Source organism: Schistocerca americana, chromosome 2, assembly GCF_021461395.2.
Source record: "Schistocerca americana isolate TAMUIC-IGC-003095 chromosome 2, iqSchAmer2.1, whole genome shotgun sequence".
NCBI classification, from domain to species: domain Eukaryota; kingdom Metazoa; phylum Arthropoda; class Insecta; order Orthoptera; family Acrididae; genus Schistocerca; species Schistocerca americana.
Genome location: NC_060120.1, coordinates 429,711,108 through 429,728,538, shown reverse-complemented (window position 1 = coordinate 429,728,538; position 17,431 = coordinate 429,711,108). Strand labels below are relative to the sequence as shown.

The 17,431-nt window shown below is 39.5% G+C and overlaps 1 protein-coding gene across 6 annotated transcripts in view; it reads right to left on the bottom strand.

Moving 5' to 3' along the window:
* Positions 1 to 17,431, bottom strand: part of LOC124592198 (esterase FE4-like) — a 133,109-nt gene that overhangs the window by 50,434 nt on the left and 65,244 nt on the right. The gene's annotated exons all lie outside the window — the stretch shown is intronic.

Below are 17,431 nucleotides of genomic sequence, written 5' to 3'. Positions count from 1 at the left end.
CACATGTCCCAAAATCATAGATCACTCCTCTTAATGACTTATAGGCAGCAGTTGGCCAGCTGGAACAGACCTAAGGCGTAATCTGTGAGTGGTATTTATGTTTAGTCAAGTACATAACCTACAACATACTACTTTATGTGGTATACTTTCCTCTCTAGCTGAAGTCACTAATGCATGCCTGTGCAATGGCGCTCCACTCAGAGGTAAACTGGTTCAAATCCTGGTGGAGAATGAAACTGTCACTGCCAGTACTTGGCTGGTAAGAAGGAGGAGAGGTGGTGATATAAAGCTCTTGATCACCATTATTTCCATCAATATCCTTGATTAAATTCCAAGCCTCTCTGCACTCTCCTATGGAAAGAGTGCATGTGACACTGTGCAATTTGATAGGATGTTCAGTTTGAGAGGAGTCATCATCATTGTCAGATCATTGTACTAGGAAAATGTCTATGATTTTCTCAGTATCCACATTTTCATGACATGTAGTATGTGCTCAGCAGTTCCAGGTGTGTGCCAACACTTGGTATCATATAATGCAACTGGGATCCCCATTGTACAGTATGTCTTTGATTTTAGGAAGACTGGCATCTTCTTATTACAAAGAATACCAGTGATGTCTCTGAAATGCATTTAGGTCACTTTGGTTTTGCTCACTCATCCTCATTCACATAGCTGTCACTCTGTAGTCAAGGATCTAGATATTGGAATCTGTCCACTTATGAGGAGCTCCATTAATTTGTATAGTTCCAGGAGATGGAGTCATTTCAAAGTACTGAGTCTTGTGGGGGTTCAAATGGGGGCCAAATCTTTGTAGACAATCATACTGTGGTGTCACCACCAGACACCACACTTGCTAGGTGGTAGCTTTAAATCGGCCGCGGTCCATTTAGTACATGTCGGACCCACGTGTCGCCACTGTGTGATTGCAGACCGAGCGCCACCACAAGGCAGGTCTCGAGATACGGACTAGCACTGGCCCCAGTTGTACGACGACTTTGCTAGCGACTACACTGACGAAGCCTTTCTCTCATTTGCCGAGAGACAGATAGAATAGCCTTCAGCTAAGTCAATGGCTACGACCTAGCAAGGCGCCATTAGCCTTACATAGTTTGATAGTTATCGTATGAAATGTCTCATCAAGAACGATGTATACAACAAGGATGATTAAAAGTTAAGTCTTATAGCAGCTACGTACTTTTCTTGCTACCATTCATTACGTATCTTGTTTCAGACCTCTCACTAGACTACGTGAGATTAACGCGTGCCTTTCGGCTACTTCAGTGTGGCATAGCTGTCTTGTTACACCACAACACATACCATACCTGGACCAGAGTTTCAACATCCTCTCCAGTATCTGCCATACACCGTTGGGTGGCTTGCAGAGTATAAATGTAGATGTAGACCATCAGCTTATAGGATTATCCATGGTACACACTTCTGTGCATTATGGTATCCACTATGGTAACATAGAGCAGCAGAGGCAGAGCTGAATCTTGATGAGTACCAACTATCACAGGTAAGCTGTCTGTCAGTCCTGCAGAGCAGTGCACCAGGCTGCTGGTGTTATGTACAGCATTTATATTCAATTTACATAAGTTTCAGAAACTTGATGATTGAAAAGAGAATACCAAATCATCTGACATCATACTCAATCAAATACCTTTTCTAGGTCAAGAAAGGAAAAATGTAGTGACTTTCTTTTCTTGAGGAATTTCTTCAACAGCTAGTGTGCAGCAAAAATAGTGTCTATCATGCCACATCCCTTCACAAACCCATATCAATTTATTGAGAGCTGGACTACATCCACAGCCTGTCATCAAGGATACATTTGAATATCTCGATAATGTTGGACAGAAGCTGAATTGGGCAGTAGTTGGTACATTCAGCATGGTCACCACTGCCCTTAAAATAGGTACGGTGATGCTAGATGATCCATTGGTGAGTATATGGCTGCACTGAATGTTCGAGTTGAATCTGCCAGCCAGGTGGCTACTTTGTTGTTAAATCCCTCAATTTTCCATATGTCTATGGAAGGTTATCTGGTCCTGAAGCCTTTCCTCATCATCGTACAACACAGACATAACAGACTACACACAAATCCAACTATACAAATGACGCAACTCTCATATATTTGCAAGGAAAAGGGGTAATGTGTAGAAGAAGAACACGTTTTCTGACAGGCAACTGAACCCATTCTGTGGGATATCTAAGCCATCAGTGCCATATGGGATTTACATCATTTTGTTTACTTCACTTAACTATATAATCATCTACACTGTAGGAGTCATGTTTACACTAAGTAGTCCTTCAGCAGCTTGAGCAAGCATTTTCACTTGTAATGTTCTGTATACTCTTCAATATATATATCTTATTAGTTGTAAATATAGGTATTGAGGGGTTTTCTCAAGAATACTCAATCTGTTTGTACACAGTTCCGGGCCAAATTATTAGACGCCCTGCACATTTTTTTAATGTTATTTGTAATAATTACTTGTTGAGTACTATATTTAATTGGAAAATTTATGACAGTTATTCAGAGAACTTATTACATTGTTGAATTTTGTATCTATTATTGCTATGTGACATTGGATTGTTGACTTATGTAGACATCAATGTGCAGAGTACAGCATACAGGAAAGGACGTGTTCAGTGGCATTCTCACATGTAACTAGTGTAATACTTTGTTTGCTTCGATTATCAATTTCATAATATTGACATCACAATTGACTGTTTAACAGCCACATATTACTAATTGTGAGCTTTAAAATGGGTAAAAGAGGGGACATTTCACCAAGTAAAAAAGCTCAGGTCAAATCCCTCACTAATACGAAAATGTATTCCAATTGGGAGAGTTCACGAAGGTTGGAAATGTCAGAAGCTAGCATCATGTGTATAAAGAAGAAAATTGGTTCAGGTGAAGAACTGAGCCCCAGAAGGAAGAATAAATGTGGAAGAAAACCAATTTTCACCCCAAGGTCAGAAAGATTTCTCAAAAGAATTTGCCTAGAAAACAAATCTGCAACAATGAAACAGATAAAATCTCAACTGGACGAGGCTAGTGTGAATGTATCTGAATTCACTGTTCACAGGAAGTTGAAGGATATTGATTTCAAGGCCTGTCAACCCACTAGAAAACCAAAGTTAACAGCCACAATGAAAGCAAAGCGTCTGAAGTGGACTAAATAGTGGTGTGATAAGGATGTGGACTTCTGGAGATTGGCAATTTAACTTTAAAATTATTATTTACAATATGATATAACCTATGTACATTTATTCATAGTATATTAATTATGTTTTGTGATTTTTACAGGTATGCTTCAGAGCTGAAAGCATGTTTGAAATTTTAATTAATGAATCTCAGTATGTGTGCTGTCGAACAGAAGAAAAATTTAATCATAACTGCATTTTCAGACTGAAAAACAAACGTGGTTAAAAGCATAATGAGGCAAGACCAGTACAAGGAAGTCCGGCAAAAACAGTTAATACCACAGCTCAGAGAATGGTTGCAAAATGGGGAACCATTTATTTTTATGCTGGATGGAGCTTCCTGTCACACAGTCACATCAGTTAAATCCTTTCTGAAGGAACAAAATATCCCTCTGTTAGACTGGCCAGGTAATAGTCCCAACATGAACCCCACAGAAAATGTATGGGGACTAATGAAGGGGGAGATGGCAAAAGATGTCATCTCAATATAAACACAGCTCTTAGAGATCATTCATGAGTGGTATCATCATCCACAAACACAGGACACAGTACAGTCCTGTGTCGACAGCTTGCCACATTGTATTAAAACTCTCATAGCTGCAAAAGGTGGCTCAACAAGATGTTAAAACTAATGTTTTCATTTTCACAATATTTTCACTTTTTTTTTGTAATTGCTGAAATAAAATATTTTCAACAAATACTACATTTCACTTATTTGTTATATCATCTTACTTTTGAAGTAAACTACACGTAATCATTTTACACAACCTATGTATATAAAAAAAAATGTTATGAATATAATAGAGGGAAACATTCCACGTGGGAAAAATATATCTAAAAACAAAGATGACGAGACTTACCAAACAAAAGCGCTGGCAGGTCAATAGATACCTGCCAGCGCTTTTGGCAACAATGAAACAGCGCTTTTGTTTGGTCAGTCTCATCATCTTTGTTTTTAGATATAAAAAAAATGTTAGACATAAATCAAAATTTGCTTAAAAACTGTAGTGTGTCTAATAAATTGGCCAAGGACTTTACTTCACAATGGTTTTGTCATGTGAATGGACACTGGTAGTTTTTATCTGCATATAGTGGGAATGTCATGACTTTGAAGTATTGGAAAACATATCTAGAAGTGTAGAATGGTCTTCATACTTTGGCTGTTTCACTCTCTCTCTCTCTTTTAGCTTCATTACAATACAATTCCATAAGTTTCAAAATGAACATAGTACAATGTACAGACATCATCTGCAAGCATCTTTTGCAAGCTCTTTCATAATGTTCAGTTTACAGCAAACATTGCCTACATATGATCTCAACTGTAGTTCAGTATCTAATGTAATTGGCAAAAATTTTACACCAGCTACACTTTGTAGTCTCACTACATCAATAACCATGTCTATATGGTATCCCTTTGCTTTGTTGCTGAGTGCCATGAATGTTCTCTTATTCAAATCTATAGTTATCTATAGTTTAAAAATGTTCAAGCCACTGCACTGTGATTTTCCAGAAATAAATGCTCTTTTGCACTAATCCAGATTTTTTTCATATAATGATGTCTGGTCATCTGTGTACAGAATTTTTTGTTCATTCTGGCAATTGAAATACTGTTTATCAAGAGAACAAATTGTTGTGGCACAATAGACTTAATAGCTCTTATTATTAACTCACATTCACTCTTTGCCATCACGTTTTGCCTCCTGTTGCCAACATATTATTTTATCCATTGTGTTGCATATCCATGTATGACACAGCTTTCTAGTTCTTCTGTAATAGCTATATGGGGCAATTGTGTCAATAGCTCTTTATAGGCCTCTCTTATACAATGACTACAGAACCGATTCAGTTTGACTAGAAGCAACAGTTTCTGCAGATTTCTGTTTTCTGAAATCATTCTGCACTGGATCAGAATATTCCCTCTCTTGTAATTTAAGTAATATACTGAGAATAAGCATTTACAGTAATTTTGAGAAACCAGATGTTGAAGAAACAGGCTTATAGCTGTTTGGGTCATCTTTGTCACATTTCATGTATACTAGCACAACTTTTTCTGGAAAAACTCTTGACATGAACAGCTTAGCCATCAATATTTTTCATTCTTTTTCCCAAAGATGCTTTATCAGAGAATTTTATTCTTCATAATTTTTGGACATTACTCACTGTATGATTTTTGTCAGTGTTTCCTTTGAAGAATTCTGAATGGGGTGGTCATTCAAGTGTCCCTGAGTGTGTAGGTCTTTGGTGGCTTCGTTCATACTTCAAATTTTGTACAGAATCTATGAAATTGTTGAAATTATTCTTACTCCATGTGTAAACAAGATGTTCTCTGTTATCGTTGATTAAATGAAATTTCTGTTATTTGTAATATTTTTTCACTTTTTGGCTCTGGTGATGTTTCAGAACTCCCATTTCATTAACTAATGATGATCATACATTGCAGTTGTAAAAATTTTAACTTCACACTCACAGGTTGGTGAGAATGTTATCAACGATTATGTAGCTTCGACATGTCACTTTCATTGGTATTCTTCTCAGTGCTTTCATTTGATATGGTAATAATGCCTCATAATCACTGACCGCATGGAGTGGCCATGCAGTTTGAGGTGCCAGGTTGTGGACTGCATGGCCCCTCCTATTGGAGTTTTGAGTCCTCCCTTGGGCATGGGTGTTTCTGTTTTTCTTAGCATAAGTTAGTTTAAGTAGTGTGTAAGTCTAGGGACCGATGACCTCAGCAGTTTGGCCCTTTAGGAATTCACACACACACACACACACACACACACACACACACACACACACACAATCTCTGTTTAGTTTTTCCAATCTATTTCCAATGTTTTAATCTCCTCGTATTAAGATATTTTTAATGGAGTCTTCAATAAAATGTTTGATAGTTTTTTCAGATTTCAAATGTGAAGAATTGTACTAAAAATAATTTTTTTGTTCTCTTATAGAACAGATACGACAGCAACAACTGAGCAGAGAACACACTCCATCATGCCTCCTATTCTGTTCACTGTTTTAACATTGTTGTCTTACCTCAGGTGTCAGTCACCAAAATCAGTTGTTGACACCTGTGGATGATACATTGTATTCTGTAGATCCTACCAAGGAGAACCTTCAGGGACGTGGAAAGAGGCAAGGTATATATAATTGCATGGGCACTCACAACCAAAGTCACTTAGAGTGAGTTTTCTGGCTATAGTACCATGTCACACTGTAAGTGACTATTGCTGATGAAACAAACATTTTGGCCATGAAGACAGAAGACCAGTAGACTTCTGGGTCTACTGCTAGTTGGCCTAGAAGTCAAAGATATATTTCAGCATGAGGCAAGGACATCATAGAACCTTAAGCTGTATACTGCATTAACAATAAACTATCATTATACTACTTAATGCTATTCACTCATATGCCATCTGAATTTAGTCCACTAAATTAATAGCAAAGCTGTAACATAGAAAAAAGCGGCTGCCTGCTCTGTATTATTACACAGCTGCTGTTTATCTTATCTCGGAAGCTCAACATTTACTTGATTACAATGGTATTTTTCAAAGAAAAGATTTTTACATATACAGGATGATCATTCATTAATGCAACTGCTTTCACATCATGTAGCTGGCCTTTGAGGCTGGCTGCTGTGGCCATGGCGTGGGTGAAAGGAGGTCCACAGTAAGTACAGGGTGTGGCATTGTTCATAGTAGGAAATTAAAAACACACCATCAGGCAGTAACTGTAATTTATTTATTACCTCTTATGTCAATTAATAGTTAAAGGTATGCCATTTACTAATGTGTAGGTCATTGTCCATTGTGTGGATTACTTTTTGAATATGAGTCCTGTCAAATGATGCCTCCTCTGCACAACACATTCATCTAGGTGGCATTGGAAGTTTTCCATAACTTGGTGTAACATATTTCCTGGGACAATGCCGATGGCAGTTCTGATGCGATCCTTCAACTCGGGAATGGTGTCACAATGTGTTTGGAACACTTCTTGCTTCAGGTAGCCCCCAAACAAAAAAGTCTGCACATTAAAGGTCAGGTGAGCGAAGTGGCCAGGAAATGTCACCGAAACAGGAAATTACTCTACTAGTCGCAAGAAATCCATGCAAATTCTGGCTGTATGTGAGGTTGCTCCATCTTGTTGAAACCATAATTGTTCCACATCCACATCGACCATACCTAATTGGGGAAGAATGAAGTCTTGCAGCATCTTTAGGTAGTGTTCACTGGTGACAGTTCAGCCACACCGCTGTCATCCTCAAAGAAGGCAGGGCCAATAATCATATGATCAACGAACTGCTGTAGTGTATCTTCACCATGAGGCCATATCAGGGAGGTGTCATCAATGTATCGTAGAAAGCAAGATGGCCGTAATGTCACAGTTTGCAGAGCCTGCTCCTCAAAGTGCTCCATGAAGAAATTTACGGCTGCTGGAAACAGTGTTGGCTCATGCGTCTACATATTGGGACTCCGTTATAAAGGAAGCGGCCGAGATTCGCTTAAACAACAATTTCAACAGAGACCAGGGATACACACTCAGCAGGGCATGGGGACGGGTGTTGGATATCAAAAGAAAGCAGAGACAGATGCGCAACACGGGAGCAGCTGTTTCAAATGTGGTGCCTGCCCCTGGCGCCACCTGAAGTCACCTGTGCTGCCACGGGCAATAGCTCCACTAGCTGCCCGGGTCGACTTAAGCGCGCGCGCTACATTGGATTCATCTGATTGGCTACTGATGATGTCATCATGCCTATATAAGTGAGTCAGTGAACTCCAGACAATTATGGCAGAGATGGCCATTGAAAGCTCGAGCATTTTATTCAAATTGATGCGGCTGGAAAACCGAGAACGTTTTGTCCATGTATGCTGCCGCGAAAGACTCTGAGGACACAAGGAAGCCATGTGTTGTTAATGGTAACTCTATCTTGAAACTCTTCATGAATTTCATGTAATGAGAAGTTAGCAGTATCTGCCATCGTGGAGCCCTGCTGAAAGGTCTTAAAAACATGTTCTCTCTTGGTTAATTGGCCAAAAAAGGCCACAAAATATTTTACACATATCTCTCACTATTAATTGTTTTCTGGATAAAAATATGACTTATTATGCTCTCACTGCTAGTCGCACACCACACATTTATTTTTTGATCATATTTTTTGATCACCCAAGAGTGCTTTGTGTATTATGCAAGGCTTCTCAGAACTCCACTAATGGTTATTTTGTGAATTAACTTATCCACTTAGGTGGAAACATGATTCATCTGATAAGGAAGCTAGGAAAGGGTCAATTTCTCTATCATGCCTCTGTTCAAAATCCATTCACAAAACCACAACCATTTTGGAGCATCATCCAGTTTAAGTTCTTGCACTGCAGTTATTTTATAGGGCTTTAACTTCAGTAACTTTGTAACCATTTCAACAAAGTCACAGGAAATTCCCATTTGCTGAGAAAAGATGCCACAGAGACTTTTCCAGAGCATGACTAATGTTATTGAAAGTCTCTTTTGTGAGTATTGTAGTATGTGGTCATCCACAATTCCTGTCAAGAATGCTTTCTATTTAACAAAATTTATTTATCAATCAATGAATCATGTTCCAATTAAGAACTTGAATATCAGAAAGTTCCTCTTGAAATAATACTCTTATGGCATGTGCTGATTCTGTATGTGTGTATGAATCACACATGAATACACTTTGGCAAATAGAATACTTGTATTTCGCCATTTCACTTGACTCCCTTTCATTCAATACACTGTATTCTGTCACCTAACAGACATGTGCTACCTGCGTAACAATTCTACACAAAGGCCTTGCCACCAAGCAGCTGCATTAAGGATCGATCACCCCATGATGTTTTGTGTGGAGTTTAGCCCTGTATGAAAGTCAAACGTGGACGATAAACAGCTCAGACAAGAAGAGTCAAGGAGCTTTTGGAATGTGGTGCTCCAGATGAATGCTGAAGATAAGGTAGATAGTTCACGTAACCAATGAGGAGGTACTGGACAGAATTGGGGATGAAAGAAATGCACATACCCGTGTGTGTGTGTGTGTGTGTGTGTGTGTGTGTGTGTGTGTGTGTGTGTGTGTGAGGGATGGGGGGACAGGGGGGGAGGAGTGTTAAATTGTCTAGGACCGACCAATTCCACAGGGTAGAGTAGTGTGGAGAGCTGCATCATACCAGTCTTTGGCCTGAAGACCACAACCACAGCGACAACAATAACAAACACTGAGTCATATTCCTGATTCGTTATTACTTGCCATACAGATTTCTAACAAACACTATTACTTACTACACAGCTAACAGAAATTTTTAATCTGTGGATCTAGATAATTTGTAGAAAGAGTGACTAACGTGATATGTTTTAGGAATTGATAGAGATTCTTTATTTCTCACTTATGTTAGATGGGAGCTTGTTGAATATCTTGTTTGCAGAGAACGTAACTCCATTCTGAAGCCAGGGAAAGGAGGAAAACTATACATGAAATTTATTTCTGTGTCTTGTATTCTTATTGTGTGTATTGCAGTTCAGTTGAAACTGATTTTTATTGTCAGTAACAAAAACCATCAAGCACTAAACATACTGGGAAGTAAATGTAATAATTCTAAGCTCCTTCAAAAAACTTCTGCAAGTTGTGTGATTATCTACTTTACATAATACTCCTACTGCTCACTTCTGCTGAACAAATGATTTATTTACTGCAGATGCACTGCCTTGCAAGATATTTCTGTATGAGAACAGGGAGTGAAAATATGTAAAATAAGCCAACACACTTGTCCTAAGGTCAACACAATCAGAGGTGCTTCTAAGGGCATAACAACTGAGCTACTTAATTACTTCATCTGTGTGTTGACTACATGTTTGCTTGTTATCCATCTGGCTCTGTGGAGTTTTACACTGAGCTTCATTCAGTGTATGGCCATTAACATCTACTTCTGGTGCTAGAAGGTCATTACTGCTTCTTTGAAATTGCATAATATGTCTTTGTTAGATGGAGACTTAAACTGTTAGGTGTGAACCATCTATGTAGGTTAAAAACAAGAGTTGGACGTCCTTAACTCTGTGGCACTCCACATGTTATGTTCTCCCTTTGTCAGGTTATTTCCATGCCCGGGATACAGTCTGTTAATGTGACCCTCTGCTTTTTGTTGGGTGAGTAAGATTCTATCCAGGTAAGAGGGATACCATAATATTTTAGTTTATTTAAAATAACTTTGTGATCTGCACAATCAGAGTTTTGGCAAGGCTACAGAATATTTTTTCTTGTAAATAGTCTTGACAGGTTTGCCACCGGATCACGCTGTGCAGATTCCACAATATTTCCTCGGAGCAACTGTCCAACAGCTTCAGGCAGTTAAACCTTGCTCGTGGCTAGGTACAACTCATAGTATCCGCATGCTGATGCCCTATTTTTAGAACACGCTTGCAAAGAATGCACAGCCATGGAAATCGTGCATGCGCAGTGATTTGCCATATTCAAACTCCCTCTGTTGAAAATCGCAACGGGGCTCTCCTGCATGTGTGCTGTATGCTGCATTTGTCAACAGTGCGGCCAGACATTACTCACCAACAGCCATACTAGGCCAGTGTTATGATGGGCTTGTTACCGAAGAATCTTGATTTTCACGTCATGATTTAATAGCAGCCAATGTAGGGTTCCAGGTTGTTGTCAGTTGATGAGATTATGGGCTGTACAGATATGTATTGCTTCCTTAATGATGCAGTCCCAGAAAGATGATGTTGGGGATAAAACTTCCACGTTTTCATAAATCAAATGACATCCTGTATTCAGGCAGTGTTCCACAATTGCTGACTTTTTCGATTGATGAGGGTGTGTATGACGCTGATGTTCATCACAGCATTCTTGTACTGTGTGGCATGTCTGGCCTTTATACGCTGCCCCACACTGACAAGGAATCTTGTACACATCACATTTCCTCAGTCCAAGGTCATCCTTAACTGAACCACAGGTTTCTCAGTTTTGCAGATGATTGAAAAACACACTTAATTCCGTGTCTTCGACAGGCTCTCAGGATCAGATACCACTTGTGCTCTATGAACTAAAGTACATAATGCACTACTGCATTGTGCAGGATGGTGGCAGCTTGTGGCCTGCAGTTATAGATCTGTACGCATTGGCTTGTAGTAGACACTGTGTCCTAAGGCTCCATCTGCTTTCCTTTGTACCAAGACATCAAGACAAGGTAAAGTACCATCTTTTTCCACTTCCATTGTGAAGTTTATATTTGGATGGAGTGAATTCAGATGCTGAAGAAATGTAGGTAGAGTATCACATTCATGTGGCCACACCACAAATGTATCATCCACATACCACAGAAAACAAAGGCTGACTGTAGTGTTTTTTCTTCAAAGTCCTCCATAAAATAATTGGCCACCACGGGAGACAGAGGGCTTCCCATGGCGACACCGTCCACTTGTTCAAAATATTGGTCTTGAAATAAGAAGTATGTTGAAGTAAGCACATGTTTGAATAATGCTTCTATGTCCTCTTCAAACATGTTGCTAATGAGCTCCAAACAGTTCTGCAAGGGCACCTTTGTAAATAAAGACACAACATTGAAAGTTACTAACAGATCCAATGATTGCAATCTAAGGGTTTTCAGGAGACCTATGAAATCTTCAGAGTGTCAAATGTGATGGTCGCACTTGCCTACGAGAGGTCCCAATAGTGATGTCAGGTATTTGGCAACAAAATAAGTAGGTGCTCCTATGTTTCTTACAATGGGATGGAGAGGCACCCAATTCTTATGGATCTTGGGTAGACTGTAGAGTCTAGGAGGAACTGCAGCCTGTTGACACAAAACCTTAGTGACTTTTGCTGGGATTGAGCTCTTCCTGATGAGTTCCACAGCTTTCCTCTGGATCCTTAGGCATGACACATGCCGCATCTTGACTCAAGCTTCATCTAAGAGGTCCAACTTTAACATCACCTCAGCTGAAAGAAGTTCTCTACGAGAATTGAGAGAAGACCAAGACATTGTCATCTTACCTGCTGACAAAGGAAATGTTACTGTGCTTCTCTCACACACAGAATATAACAGTAAGATATACAAACTGCTTGACAATCCTGCATATAGTAAATTAAAAAGTGAGCTGATGGGTAGGATCATGGAATTAAGTGAGTTTTTCAACCATCTGCAAAACTGAGAAACCTGTTGGGTTTGGTTAAGGATGACCTTGGACTGAGGAAATGTAGTGTGTACAAGATTCCTTGTCAGTGTGGGGCAGCATATATAGGCCAGACATGCTGCACAGTACAAGAATGTTGTGATGAACATCAGCGTTATACATGCCTTCGTCAACTGGAAAAATCAGCTATTGCGGAACACTGCCTGAATACAGGTCATTGTTTGATTTATGAAAAGGTGGAAGTTTTATTCTCGGCATCATCTTTTTGACACTATGTCATTAAGGAAGCAATACATATCTGTACAGCCGATAATCTCATCAACAAGGATACAGGATTTCAACTTAGCACAGCCTGGAACCCTCCATTGGCTGCTATTAAATCATGACAATCAAGAGTCTTCGATAACAGGCCCGTCATAACACTGGCCTAGTACAGCCACTAGTGAGTAATGTCTGGCAGCACTGTTGGAAAATGCAGCATACAACGCATGCACGGGGAGCTGCTCTGTGATTTTTGGCAATAGGAGTTTGAATATGAAAAATCAATGCACATGTGCAATTTCCGTGGCTGTGCAATCTTCGCATGCGTGTTCTAAAAATGGGGCATCGGCATGCGGATACCATCAGTCGTACCTAGCCACGAGCAAGGCTGAACCACCTGAAGATGTTGGACAGTTGGTCTGAGTAAATATTGTGGAATTTACACAACACGTTCCGGCGGGAAACCCATGAAGACTATTTACAATACATCCACTGGGAAAGCTTGATGAGTCACATATTTTTTTCTTGTTTAGCTCTGTTAGCACTTCAAGTTATAAAATGTATTTGATGCTTCGAATATTGTTACAGCCATCTGCCAAAGATACACAAGCCTTTAAAAAAAAGGAGAGGGCCAGATCATCAGTCTTCTGATTGATTCAATAGGACCTGCCACAAATTCCTCTTCAGTGCCAACTTCTTCAACTCACTTGCACCAAAAATCCTCAATAAGTTTTTTGACATATTCCATTATCTGCCTTCCCATACAGCTTTTACCCTATACAGCTCCCTCTAGTAGAATGGAAGATGTTTCTCAATGTGTTAACACTTGTCCTGTCATCCTGTCCCTTCTTCTTGTTGTTATTGTTGTTGTGGTCTTCAGTCCTGAGACTGGTTTGATGCAGATCTCCATGCTAGTCTATCCTGTGCAAGCTTCTTCATCTCCCAGTGCCTACTAAAGCCTACATCCTTCTGAATCTGCTTAGTGTATTCATCTCTTGGTCTCCCACTATGATTTTTACCCTCCACGCTGCCCTCCAGTTCTAAATTGGTGATCCCTCGATGTCTCAGAACATGTCCTACCAACCGATCCCTTCTTCTAGTCAAGTTGTGCCACAAGATCCTCTTCTCCCCAAGTCTATTCAATACCTCCTCATTAGTTATGTGATCTACCCATCTAATCTTCAGCATTCTTCTGTAGCACCACATCTTGAAAGCTTCTATTCTCTTCTTGTCTAAACTATTTATCATCCACGTTTCACTTCCGTATATAGCTACACTCCATACAAATACTTTCAGAAATGACTTCCTGACATTTACATCTATACTCGATGTTAACAAATTTTTCTTCTTCAAAAACGCTTTCCTTGCCGTTGCCATTCTACATTTTATATCCTCTCTACTTCAACCATCATCAGTTATTTTGCTCCCCAAATAGCAAAACTCCTTTACTACTTCAAGTGTCTCATTTCCTAATCTAATTCCCTCGGCATCACCCAACTTAATTCAACTACATTCCATTATCCTCGTTTGGCTTTTGGTGATGTTCATCTTGTACCCTCCTTTCAAGACACTGTCCATTCCGTTCAGCTGCTCTTCCAAGTCCTTTGCTGTATCTGACAGAATTACAATGTCATCGGCCAACCTCAAAGTTTTTATTTCTCCTCCATGGATTTTAATACCTACTCCGAACTTTTCTTTTGTTTCCTTTATTGCTTGCTCCATATACAGATTGAATAACATTGGAGATAGGCTACAACCCTGTCTCACTCCCTTCCCAAACACTGCTTCCTTTTCGTACCCCTCGACTCTTATAACTGCCATCTGGTTTCTGTACAAATTGTAAATAGCCTTTCGCTGCCACCTTCAGAGTATGAAAGAGAATATTCCAGTCAACATCGTCAAAAGCTTTCTCTAAGTCTACAAATGCTAGAAACATAGGTTTGCCTTTCCTTAATCTTTCTTCTAAGATAAGTTTTAGGTCAGTATTGCCTCACGTGTTCCAACATTTCTGCGGAATCTAAACTGATCTTCCCTGAGGTCGGCTTCTATCAGTATTTCCATTCGTCTGTAAAGAATTCGCGTTAGTATTTTGCAGCTGTGACTTATTAAACTGATAGTTCGGTAATTTTCACATCTGTCAACACCTGCTTTCTTTGGTATTGGAATTATTATATTCTTCTTGACGTCTGAGGGTATTTCGCCTGTCTCATACATCTTGCTCACCAGATGATAGAGTTTTGTCAGGACTGGCTCTCCCAAGGCTGTCAGTAGTTCTAATGGAATGTTGTCTACTCCGGGGGCCTTGTTTCGACTCAGGTCTTTCAGTGCTCTGTCAAACTCTTCACGCAGTATCATATCTCCCATTTCATCTTCATCTACATCTTCTTCTATTTCCATAATATTGTCCTCAAGTACATCACCCTTGTATAGACCTCTATATACTCCTTCCACCTTTCTGCTTTCCCTCTTTGCTTAGAACTGGGTTTCCATTAAAGCTCTTGATATTCATGCAAGTGGTTCTCCTTTCTCAAAAGGTCTCTTTAATTTTCCTGTAGGCAGTATCTATCTTACCCTTAGTGAGATAAGCCTCTACATCCTTAAATTTGTCCTCTAGCCATCCCTGCTTAGCCATTTTGCACTTCCTGTCGATATCATTTTTGAGACGTTTGTATCCCTTTTTGCCTGATTCATTTACTGCATTTTTATATTTCGTCCTTTCTTCAATTAAATTCAATATTTCTTCTGTTACCCAAGAGTTTCTACTAGCCCTCGTCTTTTTACCTATTTGATCCTCTGCTGCCTTCACTATTTCATCCCTCAGAGCTACCCATTCTTCTTCTACTGTATTTCTTTCCCCCATTACTGTCAATTGTTCCCTTATGCTCTCCCTGAAACTCTGTACAACCTCTGGTTTAGTCAGTTTATCCAGGTCCCATCTCCTTAAGTTCCCACCTTTTTGCAATTTCTTCAGTTTTAATCTACAGTTCATAACCAATAGATTATGGTCAGAGTCCACATATGCCTCTGGAAATGTCTTACAATTTAAAACCTGGTTCCAAAATCTCTGTCTTACCATTATATAATCTATCTGATACCTTTTAGTATCTCCATGGTTCTTCCATGTATACAACCTTCTTTCATGATTCTTGAACCAAGTGTTAGCTATGATTAAGTTATGCTCTGCGCAAAATTCTACCAGGCGGCTTCCTCTTTTATTTCTTAGCCCCAATCCATATTCACCTACTATATTTTCTTCCCTCCCTTTTCCTTCTCTCGAATTCCAGTCACCCATGACTATTAAATATTCGTCTCCCTTCACTACCTGAATAATTTCTTTTATCTCCTCATACATTTCATCAATTTCTTCATCATCTGCAGAGCTAGTTGGCATATAAACTTGTACTACTGTGATAGATGTGGGCTTTGTGACTATCTTGGCCACTATAATGCATTCACTATGCTGTTTGTAGTAGCTTACCCGTCCTCCTATTTTTTTATTCATTATTAAACCTACTCCTGCGTTACCCCTATTTGATTTTGTATTTATAATCCTGTAGTCACTTGACCAAAAGTCTTGTTCCTCCTGCCACCAAACTTCACTAATTCCTACTATATCTAACTTTAACCTATCCATTTCCCTTTTTAAATTTTCTAACCTACCTGCCCGATTAAGGGGTCTGATATTCCTCGCTCCGATCCGTAGAACACCAGTATTCTTTCTCCTGATAACGATGTCCTCTTGAGTAGTCACCCCCCGGAGATCCGAATGGGGGACTATTTTACCTCCGGAATATTTTACCCAAGAGGACGCCATCATCATTTAATCATACAGTAAAGCTGCATGCCCTCAGGAAAAATTATGGCTGTAGTTTCCCCTTGCTTTCAGCTGTTCGCAGTTCGAGAACAGCAAGGCCTTTTTGGTTAGTGCTACAAGGCCAGATCAGTCAATCATCCAGACTGTTGCTCCTGCAACTACTGAAAAGGCTGCTGCCCCTTTTCAGGAACCACATGTTTGTCTGGCCTCTCAACAGATACCCCTCCATTGTGGTTGCACCTACGGTATGGCTATCTGTATCATTGAGGCACGCAAACCTCCCCACCACCGGCAAGATCCATGGTTCATTGTTAGTGTTTTCCATATATTCCTTTCTTTGCCAATTCTATGGAGAACCTCCTCATTTCTTATCTTAAAATTTTATGTAATTTTCAACATCCTCCTGTAGCACCACAAATCAAATTCTTCTTTGACAGTTTACTCACAGTCCATGATTCATTTCCTGATAAAGCTGTGCTCCAAACATACGTTCTCAGAAATTTCTTTTTAAAATTATGGCTGTTAATTGAAACAAGTAAATTTCTGTTGGCCAGGAATGAGCTCTTTGCTTATGCTAGTCTGCTTTTTATGTCCTACTTGCTTCTGGCAACATGTTATTCTGCTTCCAAGATAGTAGAGTACCTTCACTCTCAGTGCATTTAAAATTAGTGGCTATTTTTGATGTTTGGCTCAGCTGTAGTGATGTGATGCCATTGCCCAGGTAGCACCAATGTCGAGCCAACTTTCCCTATTGTGCCGCCAGTAGGTGGGTCATCAAAGTATAACTTGGATAAACAGTACCATGTGGTGTTGTACATCAGATGCATCTATGTTCATCAGATTTCTTGGTTATTTTCTGGCATTTTAGTGTTCTTGCATCATCAGATATTGTGAACAAGTGTTCTGTGTTGGCATAGCATTAATAACAATAGTGCAGCACTTCTAAACACAAGATTCTCAATAAAAGTGGTTGTCCAAGAACTCATCCATAGCTGAGAAGAC